Raw genomic sequence first — 24235 nt, forward strand, 5'->3', positions numbered from 1 at the left:
GTGTATTACGGGACTCTGGGTGGGATTGTGGGGATTTGTGCTTCTTTTCGTTCGCTGGATTTTCTGGGTTTTCTATGCTACGTTTGCATTCTTTGTGCAAGAAGAAGAAATCATGTGCGGAGCCAGATCACGAAGTATTTATTTACCTAAAATACTCGATATCCTTTCCCCACACATACGCTCGGTGATTTTGCAAATGACTCTCCACTTTCTGCTCAGTTCCAGCCACTGATTTATGTTGACTTTCGGTTCTGATGCTCTTTGGCTATCTGGATATCGAACCCCAAAATTCGCTTTTAAAAAGTGAATTCTTTGGAAGATAAAAGCCCCCCGGGGAGGATGGGTGGGTCCCAGGCCCAGCGTGAAGCTAACTCAACCCTGAGGCCCAGAGAGCCTAGCCAGGCGTCTACCACTGTGAGAAGGGGACAGGGCCTGGCAGGTGGCAATGGGGGGACAGTGGCCACTGACTGAAGGGAAAAGAGGCACCCACCCTGTTCCAATAAACAGGGACGATGGCCAGACCCCCTTGCCGGGCACAGCAAACACAAATCCCCTATTTTCACAACCTGACTTTTCTCCCCAGAGACCTCTGACCTCAGGGCTGACAGGAGGCCAGAGCTGACCAGTTGCCATCCACCTGTCCTTCTGCTGGCCCAGGAGGGATGGCTGGGGCTTCTGCTCTTCAAGTAATGAGATGCCATCTGCCCCACACACACGGTCATGTATGCGCACACACACACACACAGGCACACACACTCAGGGTGTTCCCAGGCCCTGTGGGCCTTTCCTCCAGCCAGTGGGAGGGAAGGGTGGAGGGGAGCCTGCAGCCCTGCCGGCATCTCTCTTCCCTGCCCTCCGGGGTTCTTGGAGAGACGGCTCCCAGCCCCGCTTCTCCGGGCTGCAGTTGTGTCCAGTTTGCAAGTCCCCTGATGCTGGCCCTCCGTCTAAGTCCTCCACCCAGGGAGGACCTCTAGGTGCGGCCCTGGGCAGCTCCACTGCTGCTAAGCTACAGGGGACCCTCCCTCGTTTCCCAAGCGCTCGTGCGGCACCCCGCCCTCTGGCCTCAGTCCTGGGGAGCTGCAAAGCAGGAGGCCGGTGTCTCCTCTGAGAGAGAGAACCCTCTCTCTGCCAAAGGCAACCGCAGCTGCCGTCCAGAGCCCGTGGGGTCTCCGAGAACCAGGGGTGGAGGTGTGGAGCCGGGCTTGGCCCAGCTTCCCTGTCTGCCCATCAGCTCCTGGATCAGAGCTGGAATGCGCAGCACATTATCTGGAGTGTGTCTGTAGTGCGGCCCCTCCCCTGCCCCTCCGGACCCCTGAGCTGGTGGAGCCCTGGGGAGCCTGCTGGGAAAGGGGCTGAGCTGGAGGCCAGATGCCGTGCCATGAGATTGGCAGTGTTCAGCCGGCGCTGCTAATGTTTGCTCCTTGGGAATGAAACCTAAGAATGTTCTGTCTGCCCCAGGTTTTATCTGGGGCTGCTTTTCTTTCTTGGGGAATGGGGGGCAGGAATTTGGACCTTCCCGGCATTGGTCTTATAGCCTTTGGGCCAAGCCTGTGCAACTAATTGCCAAGTGGGGTGACGACACAGCAATACCTCCCAGCCCCGCACCCGTGTGCGTGCGGCCCCCGTGTGCGTGCGGCCCCCGCAGTGCAGACCCTTTGCCTTTGGGACCTCTCTGCTTCCCAGGAGCCCCGTGAGGGAGGCAGGTGGCATCGGTCTATCATATTCCCATTCTAAAGGTAAGCCAACCGAGGCCCAGAGGGGAAGAACCGATGGGTGTCAGAGAGGGTGAGGCTTCCCACCCAGGGCACTGGCTTAGCGCGAAGTTGCTCTGTCCAGGAAGCGTGTGTCAGTCCCTTTTGGTGGCCGCCTTTCGGGCCCAAAGTGATGCAGTGAAGAGGGCCAGGTTAGGTGACCTGGAGCCAGGAGAGCCAGAAGGGAGGGGACCAGAGCCACAGAAACACGGGCAGGGTGGAGACACCAAAGGGACCTGTGGGGAGTGTGGGCTCAGAGGACACGGGGTCCCATCCCAGCTCCACTTCTTATCCCTGAGGAACTTGGCCCAATCAGCTGAGCTCGTTCAGCCTCAGGCCATCACCTCTGTGATGGGAAGAACACACCTGCTAGGCACTTGGTCCCAGCGAGCCTCGTGTGGGGCAGGGCATGTGGGAGGGCTGCATGGACAGGGGCATGCAGGGAGTCAGTGGTGGAGTCTGGTGAGAACCAACAGCTCCTCAGCATTTTCTAATCCTGCCAAGCAGCCAGGTACAGGGGTCCCTGGTCTCCTGAGGCCACCCGCCTGCCTAGTCAGTCCCAGAAACAATGCCAGTTGGATCCCTTTGCGAAAGGCAATCACAGATGCAGACCAGAGCTGAGAGCTGGAGCCTGGTTCTCCAAGTACCCCTCTGGGCAGCAGCAGGACACAATCAATTCTGCCTGCTGAGGGGGTGGCCCAAGCCTTGCTGGGTTCCAGCGTCTAACTCTACAGGGCTCGTAACTCATCAAAACTAAATAGAGATCACCCTGCATGTGGCCCTCTCTGGAGACAGAATCGCTAAGTCGGTTTTAAGCCCTTTCCTCCTCTAACGGTACTTAGTTCACCTAAATCATAACCCAGGGCTGGAGAGGCACAGATGGTTTATAAGTAAGCTCTGCCTTCATACGCTCCACCACTGGACACACCTGCAGGCACACACACACACAGGTAAAGGGACTGTCACCTGTCCCATCTGCTCCCTGAATAGGCTGTGGAGCTGTGACATGAGGCTGGCAGAGTTGCCACTAAAGCAATCGCTTCCTCTGGCTCCCAAATGAGGGCTCACACCCACCAGCCCAGGCATCTGGATGAGGGCCCAGCAGATGCCCCAGGCTGACAGCTAGGACTTTCCCACCCAGCACTAGCACCTCCACGCTCCACATCCCGGGGATGCTCAAACCCAGCGCCCTGTGTCCCCTGGCTGCCTTTAGAAAGCTACGCCCGGGGGCTAGGACAGAGTCAGCCCCAAGACTCACCTGAGGGCTCCCCGTGAGGCTGCAGCGACCGTCCCCTCAGTTCCTGGCATTGGCCATGGTGGCTGGAGAGCTGGCTGCTGCCACCACCCCGAGACCCAGGCAGCCCCTCAGAGCTCGTTCCCACTGCCAGCCAAATCCAGATGGAGTCATAGAAAGAGGCTGCACGGTGCCCAGCGTCTCGGGGGTCACTTCTCCAGGAGGATCAGGTCAGGAGGCAAGACTCAACCTTGTGCCCATGTGGGAGTCCCTGTCTTGGTGCCCCGCCTCGGTCAGCCTTGGGCAGCGCTCGGGAGATGTTCTGTGGAGGCACCAGCGTCTCTGCTAGATACTGTCTGAGCTGTGAACTGCAGCTGCTCTGGCCGCCGGGCTTTATAAAGTTCTTGGAGCAGTTGCGAGGCTCCTATGGGGTCTGGAACGCGTCTCCCTCTAGTGGCCAATTTGAGCATTACAGCCCAACGCGGGAACACCCGCTGGATCCAGAGCAGCCTTGGTCTTGGGGCCTCCACCCGCTTGTTCTAAAGGCCCTGCTCAAGGTATTTTTGGAACGCTTCTAGCGGAATGGCAGCTAGACCTGGCTTATGAGACGCGCAAGAAAACCAGCCTTGTAAATTTATGCATAGGACGGAATTGGCATTGCTCGGTTCATTCACCAAACTTAGCTTAGAATTACTTTCTGTGTTTTCCTGGAGGCACATCCACCCGTAAAGGACACGGATTGCCTGATTCAGAAGAGGGTTCTGGGAGTGCTGAAGGAACTTCCCAAAGTCAAGTTCAATGCAACTCAGTAAGGAAGCCAGCATTTCTGGAGCACTGACACCGCGCAAAGGTCAGGATACAGAGGTGAGTGAGGGGATACAGAGGTGGGTGAGAGGACACCGCCGGCCGCAGGGGGTTGCAGTCCAGGCTGAGAAGTGGGCTTGGGCACAGATAACTGTAAACCTAGTGTAAACCTAAGCATAACTGAAGATGTGTAAAAAAGGAGATTTCACCAAAATGTTAAGAGGGTAATTACCTTCAGGTTGAGGTGGTGATGGCAGCTCTGCCTGGGGGACAGAGCTCTGAGGTGACATTCACGAACACGCTCCCGTTTCTTGGTTACGAGCTCAGCCTTAACCCCTGAGGGTCAGACCTCATACAGGAGAATAGTTTGCCAAGGCTCAGCTCTCCCCACTGTGCAGCCAGCAAACCACAGCTGAGTCGCAAACGTCTTAGTCATTTGCAGTGACTGCGCCTTCTGACCGTCCCTGGAAGGCAGCTACAATGTGAGGCTCCAAGACTCCGTTTTACAGGAAAAAAACCCCAGTAATTATATCATAATGATGATGATAATAATAATAATTGGAGAAGGAAGAGGAAGAAGGAGGGGAGGGGAGCGGGGAGGAAGAGGTGAGAAAAAAACCCTTCATAATATATATGCTGTGCTAGGCAATTCCAAGTGCTTTTCATATATTAACTCATTTAACCTTGACAATAGCCCTATGAGGTAGGCACTGCTATTATTCCCACTTTATTGAGACAGAAGAACTAAGCAATATGTCCAAGGTCAAGAAGCCTGTAAGTGGCAGAGCTAGATTCCACTCCAGGCAGTTTGACTGTAGTCTGTGCCCCGAACAACTCCCCTAACTGCCTCTGATGAAAAAGAGTGTATTTTAGTCACCCATCAAGTCACCAGTATTCCTGGGAATGTAATCTTACAAATAGCAGGAAATGTGCTCAAAACGTTACGTCCAGTGATCTCACGGTGGAGACGTATATATTAACAATAAATGCCGTTGTTGGTGAGACCCTGGTGATGTCCCACTTATGTGAAGCAAGGCCTTTTTTTTTTTTTTTGAATAGAGCTGATTTACAAGGTTTCAGGTGTACAGCAAAGTGATTCATTTATACACACATATATATTCTTTTTCAGATTCTTTTCCATTATACATTATTACAAGATGTTGCATAGAGTTCCCTGTGCTATATAGTAGGTCCTTGTTGGTTATCTGTTTTATATACAGTAGTGTGTATCTGCTAATCCCAAATTCCTAATTTATCCCTCCCCCACCTCCTTTCCCCTTTGGTAACCATAAACCTGTTTTCTATGTCTGTGAATCTGCTTCTATTTCGTAAATAAGTTCATTTGTGTCATATTTTAGATTCCACACATAAGTGATATCATACGGTATTTATCTTTCTTTCTGACTTACTTCACTTAGTATGAAGTATGATAATCTCTAGGCCTATCCATGTTGCTGCAAATGGCATTATTTCATTCATTTTTATGTCGGAGTAATATTTCATTGTATATATGTACCGCAACTTCTTTATCCATTCATCCGTCGATGGAGATTTAAATTGTTTCCATATCTTGGCTATTGTAAATAGTGTTGCTGTGAACATTGGGGTGCTTGTACCTTTTAGTTTGTTTTTTTTTTTTGCGCTACGCGGGCCTCTCACTGCTGTGGCCTCTCCCATTGCGGAGCACAGGCTCCGGACGCGCAGGCTCAGCGGCCATGGCTCACGGGCCCAGCCGCTCCACGGTATGTGGGATCTTCCCGGACCGGGGCATGAACTCGTGTCCCCTGCATCGGCAGGCGGACTCTCAACCACTGCGCCACCAGGGAAGCCTTGGGGTGCTTGTACCTTTTTGAATTAGAGTTTTTGTTTTTTCTGAATATATGCCCAGGAGTAAGATTGCTGGATCATATGGTAACTGTATTTTTAGTTTTTTAAGGAGCCTCCTTACTGTTCTACGTAGTGGCTGCACCAATTTACATTCCTACCAACAGTGTAGGAGGGTACAAGACATTTTTTTTAACACTCCTATACTGGTGTGCCCTGCCCGTAGGGGAAAGGAAGGATGGGGACTCAAAGGCAGCCCAGGCTATTGGCTGAGCCTCTCCTTACCATTGGTAATTGATGATACAGACACGGAGGGGTCTCGTTCTCTGCATGTGAGACCCACGAGTGGGTACAGAACTATTAAACTCTAAAATTGCAGGAGGAATAAAACTTAGCCTTTTAAACTCAGTAGCTTCAGGCAAAGGACATGACTTTCTCTCATTAATGCCTGATTTATTTCACTTCTTATAGTGATAAGATTTGTCCATATCAGTGCACATAGCGGTAGTTTGTTCTTTGTATTTTCCTTTTGGCTGAGTAATACTCCATCATATGCATAGAGCACAACTTGTTTATCCGTCCTCCTTTCGATAGGCATTCGGGTTGTTTCCAGTCTTTGTCTGTCATGAATAAAGCTGCCCAAACAGGCGAGGAGACATTTGATAGCAAAGTATAGGAATGACCTGGGAGGTATATCTTCTAGTGGATGAGAGTCATTCTGGCCGCTCATAGCTCCGATGATACCTTCTTGCCACCTGAAATCAGCATGGTCCAAAAACCTTGCTTCCACTCAATGGCAGAAGGCATTTATAATAGGCATTTTCCACCAGATGGTATTATGAAACTGTGATTACACTGAAGGAGAGTAGAACAAACTTCTGCAGTAGCTGCCTCTATGGATGTGGAAGCCAATGAGGCACATCAGTGTGCTCAAGGGCGTCCTGCTTTCTTTGAATGATTTCATTTGATTGTCCCAACAACTGTCTAGGGCGGAGATGGGGAGAGAGTTATCATCCTCAGTTTTCATATGGAGAAACCCAGCAATGCTGAAACTGAAGGTCACGACGCTGGGCTCTTGGAGGCAACTTTCACAGCTGTCCTCTACCTCTAGAGCCTCTACATCTGCAGGGATTCCTTCCATACATTCAGTTATTCACTCAACAAACATCTGTTACGTAACCTTCATGCAATGTATTCCAAATATTTCTACAAACATGAATTAGACCCAGCCCCTGTCCTTCAGGATCTCGGTCCAGGGGGAGAGAAGGTATGAGAGCAGAGAGTCACAGCCCAGCACCCCTCAAGGGGCTCCTCGTGGCTTCACGTTGGATGAATCTCAAACCTTCATCCTCAGGCCAGGATTTTCCCCCAAAAGGCTCTTTTTTCCCCCAACAAGAATCTTTTTTAAAAAACTCTAAAAAGTTTAACTTCCTTTTGTAATCTCAGGGAGATATATATATATATATATATATATATATATATATATATATATATATATATATATATATATATATGACTGGGATGAAGAAGACACAGAATTTTTTTTAAAGTCCCCAGGCAACCAAAATAAAACTCTAAAATGAAACATGGGGAAAAAAACGTCTAAAAAGTTTAACATATCTAAGGAAAAATGGACAAATCATAATCCAATCTGTACATTCTTCACAAACTGAATAGAATCCAGCACCTGAGTGTAGAGCAGAACATTCCAAGCACCTCAGAAGCTCCCCTCGTGCCCCATCTGGTCCCTGATGCCCCCGAACCAGATAACCACTATCCCATATGCCATCACCACAGATGGTTTTGCCTGTTTTTGAACTTCATGTCCATGGAATCATTCACTGCGTGTCTGGCTTCAACATCATGTCTGAGATTGTTCCCTCGTGCTTAGCAGTAGTCCGTTCGTTCTCGCTGCTATAAGTACTCCATTGTGTGAATTTCCTTTCTACTGTGGATGGCCATTTGGGTAGGCTCCAGGTTTCGACTGTTGTAAAGAGTGCCGCTATGATCATTCAGTGCATGTCTCCTGGTGAGCAAATGGGTGCATTTCTGTTGGGTATATACCTTGGAAGGGAATTGCTGGGTCCTAGGGTGGCCTGGGTTCAGCTTCAGTAGATATTGCCCAAGAATTTTGCAGAGTGATTGTACCAGTTTACCTTCCTCCAGCAAAGCATGAGGGTTCCAGTTGCTCCACGTCCTGGCCTGTGTTAGTGATGTTTATCTTTTGTGGAGTCATCATACTGTGGTTTTAATTTACATTTCCTTGACAACCAGTGAAGTTGAGCTCCTGTAACTATACTTACTTAGTTTGATTTTTTTACCTGAACTCTGGACCTGAATTCCCAGCTGTCTGTGCGTCTCCGTCCCTGCCTGATGAATTTGTGTTGACTGTTCCATCTGCCGGGAGTGGTTCCCCCACGTTTGCAGGGTGAAATCTTGCCTCCTTCCAGTCTTTTCTCAAATGTCACCTTCTCAGTGGAGCTGACCCTAAGAATTTTGTTTAAAGTCGCTCTCCAGGACCTGCCTGGAGATTCTCCTTACCCTGCTCCACTTATGGTCTTTTTTTCCCATTATCCCAATAGACTTAAGTTACCACATAATTCGCTATGCTTGCAAATGATTACTACTATATTGTTTATGGCCTGTAGAAGCCCAGCTCTGTGAAGGCAACTCACTCATGCATCCCAAATGCCTACACTAGTGCCTGGCACACAGCAAGTGCTGCACAGATATGTGTTGTGTGAAGATCTGGGTTAAGAGCGTTCTACGGACAGGGAGCAAGTAGATTCATAGACCCCAGTGTGGAGACAAAGTGGACAAGCTAGGGGGGCAGACAGGAGGCCTGCGAGGCCGAGCACAGAGAACACAGGAGGAAGGACCTGGATTATTCTGAGCACAGTGGGAAGGCCCAGGCCATTGCCCTTCTCACATCATCCTCTTTTTCCAGCAAGCACAAAGGTCCATATCATATATTTAGTGTTTTTTTTACATATATCTTCACTATAATTTGCTATTTATTTATTTTTTTAATTGAAGTATGGTTGATTTACAATGTTGTGTTAGTTTCAGGTGTACAGCAAAGTGATCCAGTTATTTTTATATATATATACATACACACACATATATATTTGTATATATATGTATTCTTTTTCAAATTCTTTTCCATTATAGGTCATTACAAGATATTGAATATAGTTCCCTGTGCTATACAGTAGGTCCTTGTTATTTATCTATTTTATATATAGTAATGTGTATTTGTTAATCCCAAACTCCTAATTTATTTTTATTTTTAAAATTAAAAATTTTTAATTGTGCTGAAATACACAAAACATAAAATACACCACCTTGACTATTTTTAAGTATATAGTTCAGTAGTTAAGTATACCCAAAGTGTTGTGTGACCCTTCTCCTGAACTGTTTTATCTTGAAAAATGGAAACTCCATACCCATCAAATAATGACCCCCCACTCCCTTCCCCCAGCCCCTGGGAGCTCCCATATACTTTGTCTCCATGAATGTGATGATCTAGGTATCTTGTTATTTCTTTCTTAGTGGCCTGCTCTACAAAAATATATTCTTCATTAATTTTTACTTTTAGTCTTTTCTTCATGATTTGTTTTTAATCTGGTTCGGGTGAAATATAAATATTAAAAAACAATTTTTGTCCATGGTTCACAGACCAGTGTTTATCTTTTTCTGTCATTGTAGGCTTCATAGGAATGTCCTGGTGAAAAGTACATAATCTCTCAAAACCCAGAATTTATATTTACCGTTTTAAAAAAGTAACTATTGTAGAATTATACAGTGAATTTCGTCAGTTTAGCTCCTGTTCAGGAGATTTTTGGTAAAAAGTAGTTATTGTACACATGAAATGATGTAGGAATTTGGCTTGTGTGGTTTTATACGAGTTAGTTTGATCAATAACATAAATGCTTTCTGGCTTGTCATCTTATTTATCTCAAAGCACCCATCTGATCTTAACTGAAATCCATCAACCACCTCCAGCCACTAGCCCCATCGCCCCCTGCCAATAAGAGCTAAATGTGAGGGGAGGAAGAATGTACCCAAGGAAAGGGGCTTCTGAATCAGAACAGCCCAGGCCTCTGGAGAATCTATGTCTGATCAGCTTTAAGTCATTCCTAGTGAATTTTATTTCCTCCTCCATAACTTTCTATATCCACCCCACCCCCAAATAAGTATGTATACTCTGTTAATTAGGAAAAATACAATAATTGTCTTCAAAAGATGATTCAGGGCTTCCCTGGTGGCACAGTGGTTAAGAATCCGCCTGCCAATGCAGGGGACACGGGTTCGAGCCCTGGTCCGGGAAGATACCACATGCCGTGGAGCAACGGAGCCCACAAGCTACAACTGCTGAAGCCCGCTTGCCACAACCAGAGAAAAGCCCATGCACAGCAACGAAGACCCAACGCAGCCAAAAATAAATAAAATAAAATAATTAATAAAGAAAAAAAGATCATTCAGGCACTGTATGCCTGAATTCGGACAAAGCCATAGACTCATAGTGTTGAGTCAAGACCTTTATCTGAGGATTCCTACTTGCATGTCCTTGGGCAAAGCACTAAGTTCTTAGTCTCAGCATTCTCACTGGACATAAAGATAATAACCCCTTCCCACAGGGTAGTTCTGAGGATCGGATGGGATGAGACAGTGACTGTGAGCCCACTAGTTTCATGAGATGTTTGTAGGAGTCCCTTGAAAAAGGGTTCTCTGATCAAAACAAAAGTGTCCTTTTATTGCAGGACTTATCAGAGCCTTTAAGATGCTATTGAGCATGGTGCCTCTCCAAGAGGGGGATGGAGTATTAAGTTTTCTCCCTTTTTAAGTGCACACAGAGAACAGGGCTGGTGTTCTACAGCGCAGGCTGAAGGAAATTCTGAGCTATAATAGTAAAAAGACTTTGTTTACAATTAAACCAAAACAAATTTTAGAAAATTGTAAGTCTCATTCCTTTGAGTGCCAAACAGTAGAAGATGTCTCGTGCTACTGGCGTGTGGGGAGGAGGCGTTCATCCTGCGAGGATGTAAGATAATCCTGCCTGTCACCTTCCTGAAGGAGGGACCGCGTCCTTCTTGTTACTGCCACCCCAGGCTGCAGCACAGCCCCATAAATGTTCGTGAGCTGGACGCCTAAAGCGTGGGTTTCACCTCCTTGCTCAAGGCCAGTGGCTGCCACCGGCTCACGCTCTCCATCCTGTTTTCTTCACCTTGACCCCTGCTAGGCCGGTCCCTTCTCACCCCTCCCCTCCCCACTCACACCCACCCACTGCCTGGCCCCCACCCCCATCTCCCCAGACTTTCCAACACAGCTCACCCTGCAGGACCAGCCCATGCCCTGCCCCTCTCCTGCAGCATCCTGCAGCCAGCGGGCCTCCTCTTCTCTCCATGGCTCTCGTGCTCAGAGGCTGCCCCACCTGCTCAGGTGCCTGAACGAAGTACCATAGCTTGCTCTGAGCTCGTGGAGGTCAGGGTTCACGTGTCATACTCTTCTGTGTACCCCCTCCAGCATCTAGCCCAGCAGTAGGCCCAGCGCAGTTGGTAGGTCAACACTTACTAACGGATGACCTGACAGTTGGCTTCAGAGACACCCTGTGGTGAGAACACTGCAGGCAGGATGCCCAACCTTGCCTCCAGCTCCACCCTCCCGGGTGCAGGGGCTGTGGGCAAATCTCCGAACCTCTTCAAATCTTGGTTTCCTCATCGGTCACACTGGGTTGCTACTCCCAGGCCTTCCCGTCTCAAGGGTTATTACAAGGGAGAGTGATGCTGAAAGCTCAAAGCACTTCGCAAATGTTAGCCATTGTGTTCATTTTTCAGAGTTGACAGCCCCTGACGGATGGAGTAGTCAAGTCACTGTGACGTGGCTCTCTCGCTAGTGTCCAGCTGCTGACAGCTGGCACGGAGTCCGAGGCAGCGGGAGCAGGGGCCTCCACCTCGCGGGGTTCCCTGCTCCACGTCCAATATGGAACCCACCCAACCATCTGATCTGTCCCCACGTGCTCGGCTCATTTTCATTCATTTCCCAGAAGATGTGGGGACGGATGATGGATTACAGGAGACAGCTCAAGTTTTCTGACACTGGTCCAGGGTTGTAGGCAGTAAAGGCCATGAATCCCACTCCCTATAATAGGCACAGGCCAGAGACCCAAGAGGAGGGCTGGCCTGGACTTCCTCCTGTTGTCAAACTCAATGGCCCAGGGGATCCAACGTGGGTCATACAGTGAGGGGCTTGAAGGGGATCTGTCCTGGAGCTGAGGTGATGTAAATTTTGTTTGGGAATTGGGTGATGAAGTAATTTGAACGTGAGCAGTTTGTAATTGGGGGTGAAACATGTTCATTCAAGTGAATCATAAGGACCTTCTCAAAACAAGGTGAAAATTGGGGCCAAAACTTGGGAGAAGAGATTTAGTGGGATAAATGTGAGTAGACAGCAATGCTGGAAAAACTCATCTGTTTACATACAGGATATGGGATACCAGGCCTCTCAGGAACACATAAGAGAAAAAGATAAGATTTTAAATGACTTTGAGGGTGATGTAAGTCAGCAAGAGTTGAGGGAAATAGATCTTCAGCTATTTCAAAACTTAGGCTGCATCAGCAGAAGCATGGTGAGCAGAAAGAGGGAGGTAACAGAGCTCCTGCAGTCTGTACCACTGAGCTCACACCTGGTGAAGTATGTTCAGTTCTAGGTGCCTCTGATTGAAAGAGTAAGTTGCAGCTTAGAGGGTGCCCACGGGTGTGAGTAGGGTGGAGAAGGGTCCAGAAACCAACAGGAAAGAGTAGTGTTTAGCCCAGAGCAGAAATCACTCATGGGGTTGGGATTTCTGCCGACAGATGATATATGAAGAGCTGTCATGGGGAGCAGTGTTAGGTTTTATTTTTTAAATCCTAGAGAAAGAGGCAGATTTCCATTCAACATCTAGAAGCTCTTATTCACAACTGAGCTGTCTGGCTCTGAAAGACCTGGCTGATGACTGAAAATTCACATTGTTTAATCAGAGCCTGGGTAGTCTGTGCTGAACCGAAGTACCGCAGAGAGGGTCTCCTAAACCAGGTGACCGGTTGGACCCAGTGACCTCTGACATCTCTCCCAAGTCTAAGAGCGCCTTTACATGAAAAAAATTTCTCCACCTTGTTAAGAAGTAACTTAAACTGATTTTGCTGCTTAGAATGCTCTGGTTGGGGGAAAGAAAGAACATTCCATGCATGCTTTTAATATTAAGAACTAAGAACAGGAAACATTATGTTCAATAAATATAATAAGTAATAATAATAAAGATATTTTGGCTACATGTCATGCCAGAAAGAGAGAAAAGGAGGAAAAAGGGGAAAAGTTGAAGAGAAATTAAGAAAGAATTATGGTGGTAAAAGAGAGGAGAACAAGGCAAATAAACGGAAAAAGAGAAGGGGAGGGAGAGAGGAAGGTGGAGAGGGAAAGAGTGAAGGAATCAGACAGAATATCAAGTGGTAGAATATTTTCCTTTCTTTCTCCCCCTTCCTGAAGCGCTGGGTATATATCACAGCTAGTGCAACATGAAGGTTTTCTTTCTTTAATTTAGATTTTACGTTTATCAAAGATATGCATGCATTTTAAATAATTTTTTAAAATAATCAATTAGTTCTACAGGTTTATTATGGAACAACAGCTCCCTAAATGCTCAAACCCAAATCCTAATTCCCATAGGCACCCATTTTCAGTCTTTAAACTGTTAGTTTTTATATTTATTTCCATCTTTCTAAATTACACAGTTATACTGCTATTTCCTGATTTTTGTGTGTTTTAGGCATTATCCATTCCCACCGTGGAGAAAAGAATTAGCTTTCCCTGCCTCCCACCTCAAACACATTCCTTCCCCTGCCGTCCTAGTCAAGCCATATCATACTTCTGTTTAGACCATTTTTCAGCTTATTTTATTATGACTATGCAGATACTATTTACAACCAAGCCATGTGATATATTTTCTTCTACAATATTTGATTTTCCATGGAGTTAGTAATGATCTTATTTTTCTGATTCTGTAGTTTTCTATTTATGTATCACGAATTTTTCTCCAATCTCCACCCATCCCCCAGCATCATCTGCATCCCTCTCTTCTAGATATAATCAAATACACCAGATATCCTACTAAGTTATATTTCTGTAGATATCCCCCCCGCAAACTTTCTGATTGGCTTCAGGTAGACCAGTTGCACTCTACACCTCGTTCATGGCTATTAGCCAGAAATTTTCCTTCACCTTAATCCTGGAGCTTCTCCTTGATTCTGTTCTGGGTTGAAGGCTCTGCTTTCTTATCATCCTGCCTTTCTCTTCCTTGCTTGGTGGAGCACATTTATGGTAGAATACTTTTACGGAGACTCTGCACAGCTGAAAATATCTTTACTTTTACCTTCACCCTGGACTGATAGTTTGTCTTGGTATAAAATTCTAAGTTGAGATATTTTCTCCTCCAAGTTTTGAAGGCATTCTACTATTGTCCTCTAGCTTCCAATATGATGAAGTTCAAAACCATTCTTATCCCTGACCTTTACCTATGACCTTCCTCCTTTCCTCCTTAGAAATGTTTGAAACTTCCTCTGTCCCCAGTGTTTTGAACTTTTACAAAGATGAGGGTTGATAAGGGTCAGTTTTTACCCATGGTTCCAGACACTAAATGGGACCTTTCAATCTGAAATCTCAGGTTTTATATTTCTGAGACATTTTCTTGAATTATTCCCTTCACAGTTTCCTTCCCTCCCTCCCCCCTGCCTTTTCTTTTTCAAAACTCTTCTTATTTTGATGTTGGACTTCCTGAACAGGTTCTCTAATTTTCCTAGCTTTTCACTCCCAGCTTCCATCTTCTCATTTTTTGTCCTACTTTTGGGGACATTTCCTTGAATTTATCTTGCAAATGCCCTTTTCAATTTTAAAAAATTTCTGCTAGCAAATTTTTTAATTTCCAGGAGTTTCTTACTGTGTGATACATTCTAATCATAGCACTTTCTTTTCTCATCGGTGCAATATCTTCACATGTCTCCCTAAAGATATTAATGATAGTTTCTGAGTAATATTTTCTTCTCCCTGTAATTGTCTCTGTTTCCTCTAAGCTGCTTATATTCTCTTTGTTTTGGTCTTTATCTCTTATTTGAGAGACGTTTCTCTAAAGTCTTGATTGTGTTTAAGAGTGGAGGACTGAAAAAGCTATTTGAAAAATCTGTGGATGTGGGTGGGTCAACTCAGGCTTTCATTGTGGGGGTGATCTGAACGGGCTGTTTTACAAGGGAACCCCCAATATTTATCTTTAATATTTTTTTCTTGTTGTTTGGTCATCTTCAGCCTTCTCTCTGGAGAGTCTAAGACTGGCAGTCAATTTTCTGGGAGCTGAAGGGGAAAGAGGGCTGAGAAGTAGGCATCAGCATCCTGCTGTGTACTTAATTTGTTTTCAGTATGCTATCAGTGTGATAGAACCAGGCTTGATGTTCCTCAGTCTAGAAACCCCCGAGAGACCAGCCCACAGTTTTCTGTTGGGGAAGGGAAGGAACAATTTCCCCAGAGTATGGAGTCGGAGAGACTGGCTGGGAGTTGAAATGCTTAATATACAGATTCTCAAAATCATCCAGTTTTAAGCTCTACCTTCAAACTGGTTCGAAAGGTATCTGGTACTGTCAGTTCCTGAGACTCTGGGGTGTTTTATGGTTTGTATCAGTTACTATTGCTGTGTAACAAACCATCCCAAATCCTCATAGCATGAAACTAAAACCATTCAACAGGTTCATGGAGTCCATGGGTTAGGAATGTGGGCAAGCCAGGCAATGATGTCTGGAATTCAGCTGGGCAGACTCAGATGGCTAAATGTGACTCAAATAGCTGAAGATTGAAACAGCTGAAGCTGGAAGATGATCTACTTCCAAGATGGTTTCATTACTCATCTGGTACTTGGGCTGCAAAGACTTGAACTGGACTCAGTCTGTTAGGCGGGACTCAGCTGGGACTGTCTACATGGTCTCTCCATGTAATTTGGGTCTCTAACAGAGTGATGGCTGGGGTCCAAGAGGGAGCACTCTGAGAGCAAGCATTCCAAGAGAAACAGGCAGAGGCTGCATGGTCTTTTACGAACTGCTTCAAAAGTCCTACAGCATCACTTCTGCTATTCTCTATTGATTGAAAAACTCACATCCTTCCAGATCAAGTAGAGAGGACATAGATGCCATCTCTTACTGGGAAGAGTGTCAAAGAATTTGGGGGCTATGTTTTAAAACCACCACATTAGTTTTCAAATCAGATTGTTCCTTGGCCTCTCTGCCTTCACAATTTAGGGAATTCAGTTTTCCTGAATCTTCGTTTTTCTGCTTTTCAGCTTCAAGAATTTTGTTGACATTGTTTTCTCTCCCATTCCCTTTGACTAGGTTTGTGCCTAAAAACAACAACAAAATACCAAAACCATTTTTAGTTGTTTTAGTGGGGTTCTAAAGGCAGAGGAGATAAATATTTATATTCAATCTGTCATATTTAACCAAAAGCCCCATTTATTTAATTTTTAAAAATTCTTTGCACATGTAATTTTACACTAGTTCATTATTGTGACTGATTCATCCATGATTGTTTTAGCCAATCTTTAAACACTTATTGGGACTTCCCTGGTGGTACAGTGGTTAAGAATCTGCCTGCCAATGCAGGGAACGTGGGTTCGAGCCCTGGTGTGGGAAGCTCCCACATGCCGCGGAGCAGCTAAGCCCGTGCACCACAACTACTGAACCTGCTCTCTAGAGCCCGTGAGCCACAACTACTTAGCCTGCATGCTACAACTACTGAGCCCATTCCCCTGCATGACTGCATGGCTGGGCAGCAGCATCTCCAGAGACCACAGGCATTTTGCCCAAAGGTTGAAGCCCAAGCATCCAGGTGCCAACATGCCAAGCCCACACCCTTGACCTCTCTGCACCCTGGTGATTCCCAGGACCCCTTTGGTGCTGACCTTCCAGTATTCAGTTGGGCACATTTGAGCGCATGGTCTCATATTACAGCACACCTTGGCACACATTCAAAGCACTGAGCAGTCGCTCCCAAGCTTCCTCTTCCAGGCACCAGGCCCTTTTAGGCCTAATCTTTTCTGATGGAGAGGGGAAAGCACTTCTCAGGGGGCCAGGGGACCAGTCATTAGTGGGCAGTTGGCGGAGTATTGATCCCTCAAGCATACAGCAATTCTAAAAACTGGCAATGCATTCTACATGGAGAGGAACTTTTGTGGGAATTCAAGAGTTAAAGGAATAAGCAGACATAGAAAAGCTTGCCTGGTAACCCTGGGGCTGCTCCATTGTACAAATACAGGGGGTCCCACTCACATGCATCCCTGGAGTTGTGCAGCACTGCTATCTACTGTGGCCTTCCTATTTCTTCATCCAGTCTATTATCATTTGGGAAAATGCCCCACCCCTTTGGCAAACTTCAAATTAGTCTCTTAGAATGTGAGATCCAGAAGGGACCTTTGAATTCAGTGACACACTGTTCCCTCATTTTGGAGATGAGGGGTCTGTGGCCCGAAGAAGTGAAGTAACTGGTGCAGGCATCCCAGCAGAACAGGCAGGACCTGTAGCCAGGGCTCTTGACTTCCTCTCCCTCTTTTCTCCCCGAAGAGTGGTCTGGAGACCAGCAGCTTGAGCAGATCTGGGAGCCTGCTATATCAGAGCTCCAGCTCCAGCTCCAACCCCAAACCTGCTATATCAGAGCCTGCCTTTAAACAAGACTCCCTGGTCACTTGTATATACACATGTAAGTTCCAATCACTGACCTTCACCCACCCAGGAAGAAATCATGGAGATCTCTACGTGCGCTCTTGTTTTCAGAATAACCCAAATTTTCCCCTGCTCTCTGGAAGGAAAAGAATTGATGGGGAGAAAGAGGAGAGACTAATGTGTGTACTTTCAGAATCTACTCGTCTGGGGAACTGCACCCTTCCAGGTGGACAGCCTCAGAGGGACATCCACGGGGCATGCTCATGTACGTCTGGGGAGGTATGACCTCACGTCCTCTCTCATCCTCTTACTTGAGCAGGCTTTTGTCTTGACTTCTGCCTTACTGAACAGAGGCCCAGCCTCTTGGCTCCCCACCCTCTTGATATCAAGAACATGACCCTGTGAAGAGGGAGGAGGGCCTGGAGGAGTGAGGGGCCTTGGACTTGAACACCCTCCAGTGCCATTAGCTCAGCTCACCTTACCGTCTCCTGCAGTCACTGCTTTTCAGGAAGAGGCTACAGCTACCCAGGTGCTATGGGTTGAATATTTGTACACAAAATTCATATGTTGAAATCCTAACCCCCCATGTGATGGTATTAGGAGGTGGGGTCTTTGGCAGGTAATTAGGCCATAAGGGTGGAGCCCTTTTTTAAAAAAATCTTATTGAAGTATAGTTGATTTACAATGTTGTACTAATTTCTGCTGTACAGCAAAGTGACTCAGTTATACATATACATGTAACTATTCTTTTTCAAATTCTTTTCCCATTTAGGTTATTAGAGAATATTGAGTACAGTTCCCTGTGCTATACAGGAGGTCCTTGTTAGTTATCCATCCCATATATAATAGTTTGCATCTGCTAATCCCAAATTCCCAATCCTTCCCTCCCCCACCCCACCCCCTTGGCAACCACAAGTCTGATCTCTATGTCTGTGAGTCTGTTTCTGTTTCGTAGACATGTTCACTGGTGTCATATTTTAGATTCCACACATAAGTGATATCATACGGTATTTGTCTTTCTCTTTCTGACTTAGTATGATAATCTCTAGGTCCATCCACACTGCTACAAATGGCATTATTTAATTCCTTTTAATGGCTGAGTAATATTCCATTATATATATATATATATATATACACACACACATATATGTGTATATATATATATACATATATGTGTGTGTATATATATAAATGTGTGTGTGTGTGTGTGTGTGTGTATACACACTCCACATCTTCTTTATCCATTCATCTGTTGATGGACATTTAGGTTGCCTCCATGTCTTGGCTATTGTAAATAGTGCTGTTATGAAAATAGGGGTGCATGTATCTTTTCAATTATAGTTTTGTCTGGGTATCTGCCCAGGAATAGGATTGATGGCTCATATGGCAGCTCTATTTTTAGTTTTTTGAGGACTCTTCAGACTGTTTTCCATAGTGGCTGCACCAATTTACGTTTGAGGGTGGAGCCCTTGTGAATGGGATTAGTACCCTTATAAAAGAGGCCCCAGAGATCTCCTTTGCTCCTTTCATCATGTGAAGACACAGAGAGAAGGCCCTAGCCATGAACCAGGAAGTGGGTTCTCACCAGACACTGAATCTGCCAGCACCTTGATTTGGACCCCCTGACCTCCAGAACTGTGAGAAATAAATTTCTGTTGTTTGTAAGCCACCCAGCCTGTGGTATTTTATAGCAGCCCAAACAGACTAGGACACCAGGCAACAAGCTCCCTCTCCCCACTGAAGCCCCATGACTCTTTGGACCTCTCTTTAGGTTTGGTTTTGTTTATAGAGGTCACCTCCACCTCTCCAAAGCTAGATTGCAAGCTTTCATGAGGGGGGGCTTACTCTTGGGCATTGGAGCCCTAATCAGACTTAGTAGATAGGTAGTGCTGACCATGAATTACTGGAGAAGGACTGGTGAAGAGCACATGTCCGGAGTGTGGAGGCAGCCAGCATTGGGCCTTTTCAAGGATGTGCCAGGCGCCCCTTGGCTCTGGGAAGACTGGCTGATGGTTATGGGCTGAACTGTGTCCCCCTCAAGTTCATGTGTGGAAGCTCTAACACCCCACTGTCTCAGAATGTGACTATATTTGGAGATAGTGTCTTTAAAGAGGTAATTAAGTTAAAATGAAGCTGATGGGTGGTCCCTAATCCAATCTGACTGGTGTCCATATAAAAAGAGGAAACTCAGACACACTGGAAGACTCCAGGGAGCCCAGACAGAGGAAAGGCGGTGTGAGGCTGCAGTGAGAAGGGAGGCTTCTACGAGCTAAGGAGAGAGGTCTCCAGCCAACCCTGCCAACACCTTGAGCTTGAACTTCTAGCCTCCAGAACCGAAGAGAATAACTTTCTGTTGTTGCAGCCACAAAGTCTGTGGTTTTTTGTTACAGCAGCTCCAGCAGACTAAGACACCCATGAATATGTATAGCAAACCAGATTCTGACTTACCAAGCAGACATTGTTTTCCATTTCTATGAAGAAATTGGAGCAATTTCTAGGCTCATAGTGAAAAACTTCTCTTACTTTGTTATAAACAAGTGATAGAAGAAAACAGAAGACTGTGGAGAAAATGTAAAATTTTCTCCCCACTGGAAAAGAATCTGCAGCATATCTGATTGTCTTATGGCTGAGGTCTTTATTAGCATATTTTACAGCAGGGAGTGTGTACACTCCCTTTTCCAGGCATAATTAGATTTCCGTAGGAGCCGGAGAACCTACAGTATAGGGTCTGATTTGATCTGTTGGTTATTAGTCCACCAGCAATATTTCTAAAACTCTATGCCTCAGGAGAGCAGCACTTGAAACACTTTTTAAAAAGGTAGTTATAGTGCATAAATCTCTTTTTAAATTTCAGTTTTATTGTGATATAATTGACACACAGCACTGTATAAATTTAAGGTGTCCAACATAATGATCTTACATATGTCACGATTATCCCAATAAGTTTAGTGAACATCCATCATCTCATATTGACATAAAATGAAAGAGATAGAAAAAGTGTTTTATCCTTGTGATGAGAACTCTTAGGATTTACTCCCTTAACTTTCATATATAACATACAGCAGTGTTAATTATATTTATCATGTGCATGACATCCCTAGTACTTATTTATCTTATAACTGGAACTTTGTACTTTTTGACCCCCTTTATCCAATTCCCCTTCCCTATTCCCTGCCTCTGATAACCACAAATCTGATCTCTTTTTCTATGAGTTTGTTTGTTTTTGAAATATAATTGACCTACAACACTATATTAGTTCCTGTTGTACAACATACTGATTTGATATTTCTATACATTTCAAAATGATCACCATAGTTATGGCTATGTCACCATACAAAGATATTACGTAGTTATTGACTATATTCCCCACCCTGAGCATTTCATATCTGTGACTCATCTATTTTGCAATTGGAAGTTTGTACCTCTCACTCTCCCTCACCTATTTCTTTCCTCCCCCTGCCCCCCTTTCCTCTGGCAGCCACCTGTTTGTTCTCTGTGTCGATAACTCTGTTTCTGTTTTGTTATGTTTGTTCATTTGTTTTGTTTTTAGATTCCACATATAAGTGAAATCATACAGTATTTGTCTGTCTTCTGACTTATTTCACTTAGCAAAATACTGTCTAGATCCATCCATATTGTTACACATTGTTACAGATGGTAAGATTTCATTCTTTTTTATGATCAAGTAACATTCCATTGTGTGTGTGTGTGTGCGTGTGTGTACACCACATCTTCTATCCATTCATCTATTGATGGGAATTTAGGTGACTTCCATATCTTGGCTATTGTAAATAATGCTTCAGTGAACATAGGCACGCATATAACTTTTCGATAATACTGTTTTTCTTTTCCCTCAGATAAATACCCAGGAGTAGGATTTCTGGATCATATGGTAGGTCTATTTGTAATTTTTTGACAAACTTCCATTTTGTTTCCGATAGTGGCTGCACAAATTTACATTCCCACCAATAGCACATGAGGGTTCCCTTTTCTCCACATCCTGGCCAACACTTGTTATTTGTTGTCTTTTTTATAATACTCTTCTGACAGGTGTGAGGTGATATCTCATTCTGGTTTTGATTTGCATTTTCCTGATAACTAGTAACATTGAGCATCTTTCCATGTGCCTGTTGGCCATGTGTATGTCTTCTTTGGAAAAATGTATATTCAGACACTCTGTCCATTTTTTAATTGGGTTTCTTGGGTTTTCTGATGTTGAGTCGCATGAGTTCTTTGTATAGTTTGGAAATTAACCCCTTATCGGATATATCGATTATCTTCTCCCATTCAGTAGGTAGCCTTTTCGTTTGGTTGATATTTCCTTAGTTGTGCAAAAAGTCTTTTAGTTTGATGTAGTCTCATTTGTTTATTTTGGCTTTTGTTTCCTTACCTGGAGAGACATATTCAAAAAAATATTACTAAGACCAGTGTCAAACAGTTTACTGCCAGTGTCTTCTTTTAGAAGTTTTATGGTTTCAGGTCTTACATTTAAGTCTTTAATCCATTTTGAATTTATATTTGTGCATGGTATGAGAGAGTATTCCCATTTGATTCTTTTGCTTGTAGCTGTCCAGTTTTCCCAACACCACTTGAAGGTGCTGTCTTTTCCCCATTGCATATTCTTGCCTCCTTTGTCATACATTAATTGCCTGTATATGCCTGGGTTCACTTCTGGGTTCTCTATTCTGTTCCATTGATCTATGTGTCTGTTTTTGTGCCAGTACTATGCTGTTTTGATTACTGTAGCTTTGTAGTATAGTTCGAAATCAGGGCACATGATACCTCCAGCTTTGTCCTTTCTCAAGATTGTTTTGCCTGTTTGGGGTTTTTGTGTTTCTATATAATTTTTAGAATATTTGTTCTAGTTCTGTGAAGAATGCCATTGGTATTTTGATAGAAATTGCATTGAAGCTGTAGGTTGCCTTCGGTAGTATGGTCATTGTTAAAATGACCATGAACACAATATAGCTTTCCATCTGTTTGCATTGTCTTCAATTTCTTTCATCAGTGTCTTACAGTTTTCCAAGTACAGGTCTTTTACCTCCTTAATTAGATTTATTCCTAGGTATTTTATCCTTTTTGATGTTATTGTAAGTGGGATTATTTTCATAATTTCTCTTTCTGATAGTTTCTTTTTAGTGTATAGGAATGCAACAGATTTCTGTATATTAATTTTTGTCTTGCAACCAAATTCATTGATGAGTTCTAATAGTGTTTTGGTGGCATCTTTAGGATATTCTATATATAGTATCCTGTTATCTATAAACAGTGACAATTTTACTTTTTCCTTTCCAATTTGGATTCCTTTTATTTTTCTTGTTAATTTGTTAATTGGTTATCACATTGATTGATTTGCAGATATTGAACCACCCTTGCATCCCTGGGCTAATTCCCACTTGATCATGGTGTCTGATTTTTTTAATGTATTGTTGAATACAGTTTGCTAGAATTTTGTTGAGGATTTTTGCATCTAAGTTTATCAGTAATATTGGCCTATAATTTTCCTTTTTCTGTGATATCTTTGTCTGTTTGTGGTATCATGGTGATGCTGGCCTCATAGAATGAATTTGGAAATATTCCTTCCTCTTCAATTTTGTTTGGAATAGTTTAAGAAGGAAAGGTGTTAACTCTTCTGTAAATATTTGGAAGAATTCATCTGTGAAGCCATCTGGTCCTGGACTTTCGTGGGTTGGGAGTTTTTAAATTACCGATTCAATTTTATTACTGGTAATTGGTCTGCTCCTATTTTCTATTTCTTCATGATTCAGTCTTGGGAGATTGCACCTTTCTATAAATATGTCCATTTTTCTTTTAGGTTATCCCTTTTATTGGTGTATAATTGTTCATACTAATCTCTCATGATCCATTGTATTTCTGTGGTGTTGGTTGTGACCTCTCCTTCTACATTTCTGATTTTACTTATTTAGGCTCTCTTTCTTTTTTTCTTGATGAGTCTGACTAAAGGTTTATCAATTTTGTTTATCTTTTCAAAGAACCAGCTCTTAGTTTCATTGATCTTTTCTTTTTTTTCCCCTTCAGTCACTGTTTTATTTATTTCTGCTCTGATCTTTATGATTTCTTTCCTTCTGCTAACTTTGGATTTTGGTTTTTTTTTTTTCTTTTTCTAGTTTCTTTAGGTGTAATTTATGTTGTTTATTGAGATTTTTCCTGTTTCCTGAGGTGGGCTTTTATCTCTATAAATTTCCCTTTTAGAACTGCTTTTGCTGCATCCATAGATTTTGGATCATTGTGTTTTCATTTTCATTTGTCTCCAGGTATTTTTTAAATTTCTTCTTTGATTTCCTCAGTGATCCATGGGTTGTTTAGTAGCATATCATTTAGCCTCCATGTGTTTGTGTTTTTTGCAGTTTTTTTTCTTGTAGTTGATTCCTAGTCTCATAGAATTGTAGTTGGAAAAGATGCTTGATATGATTTCAGTCTTCTTAGATTTACTGAGACTTGTCTTGTGGCCGAGCAAGTGATCTATCCTGAAGAATGTTCCAAGTGCACTTGAAGAGAATGTGTATTCTGCTGCTTTGGGATGGAATGTATATATACAGTCCATTTGTTCTAATATATCATTTAAGGCCAATGCTTCCTTATTGATTTTCTATCTGGATGATCTGTTCATTGATGTAAGTTGGGTATTAAAGTTCCCTACTCTAATTGTGATGCTGTCAATTTCTCCCTTTATATTTGATAATATTTTCTTTATGTATTTAGGTGCTCCTATGCTGTGTGCATATATATTTACAAATTGTTATATTTTCTTGTTGTATTGATCCCTTTATCTTTATGTAATGTCCTTCTTTGTCTCTTATTATAGTCTTTGTTTTAAAGTCTATTTTGTCTAAGTATTGTTAACCCAGCTTTCTTTTTATTTCCATTTGCAT

At 44.0% G+C, this 24235-nt stretch overlaps 1 protein-coding gene across 1 annotated transcript in view; it reads right to left on the bottom strand.

The window, feature by feature from the left end:
* The window catches only part of SCARA5 (scavenger receptor class A member 5), a 117812-nt gene extending 114470 nt beyond the window's left edge, over positions 1-3342 (bottom strand). The window contains exon 1 of the mRNA XM_082655907.1: positions 3010-3342. The gene's annotated coding sequence lies outside the window, so the exon portion shown is untranslated. The remainder of the gene's footprint in view (positions 1-3009) is intronic.
* Positions 3343-24235: the final 20893 nt, after the last annotated feature.

Source organism: Grampus griseus, assembly GCF_964374135.1.
Source record: "Grampus griseus genome assembly, chromosome: 6".
Lineage (NCBI taxonomy): Eukaryota > Metazoa > Chordata > Mammalia > Artiodactyla > Delphinidae > Grampus > Grampus griseus.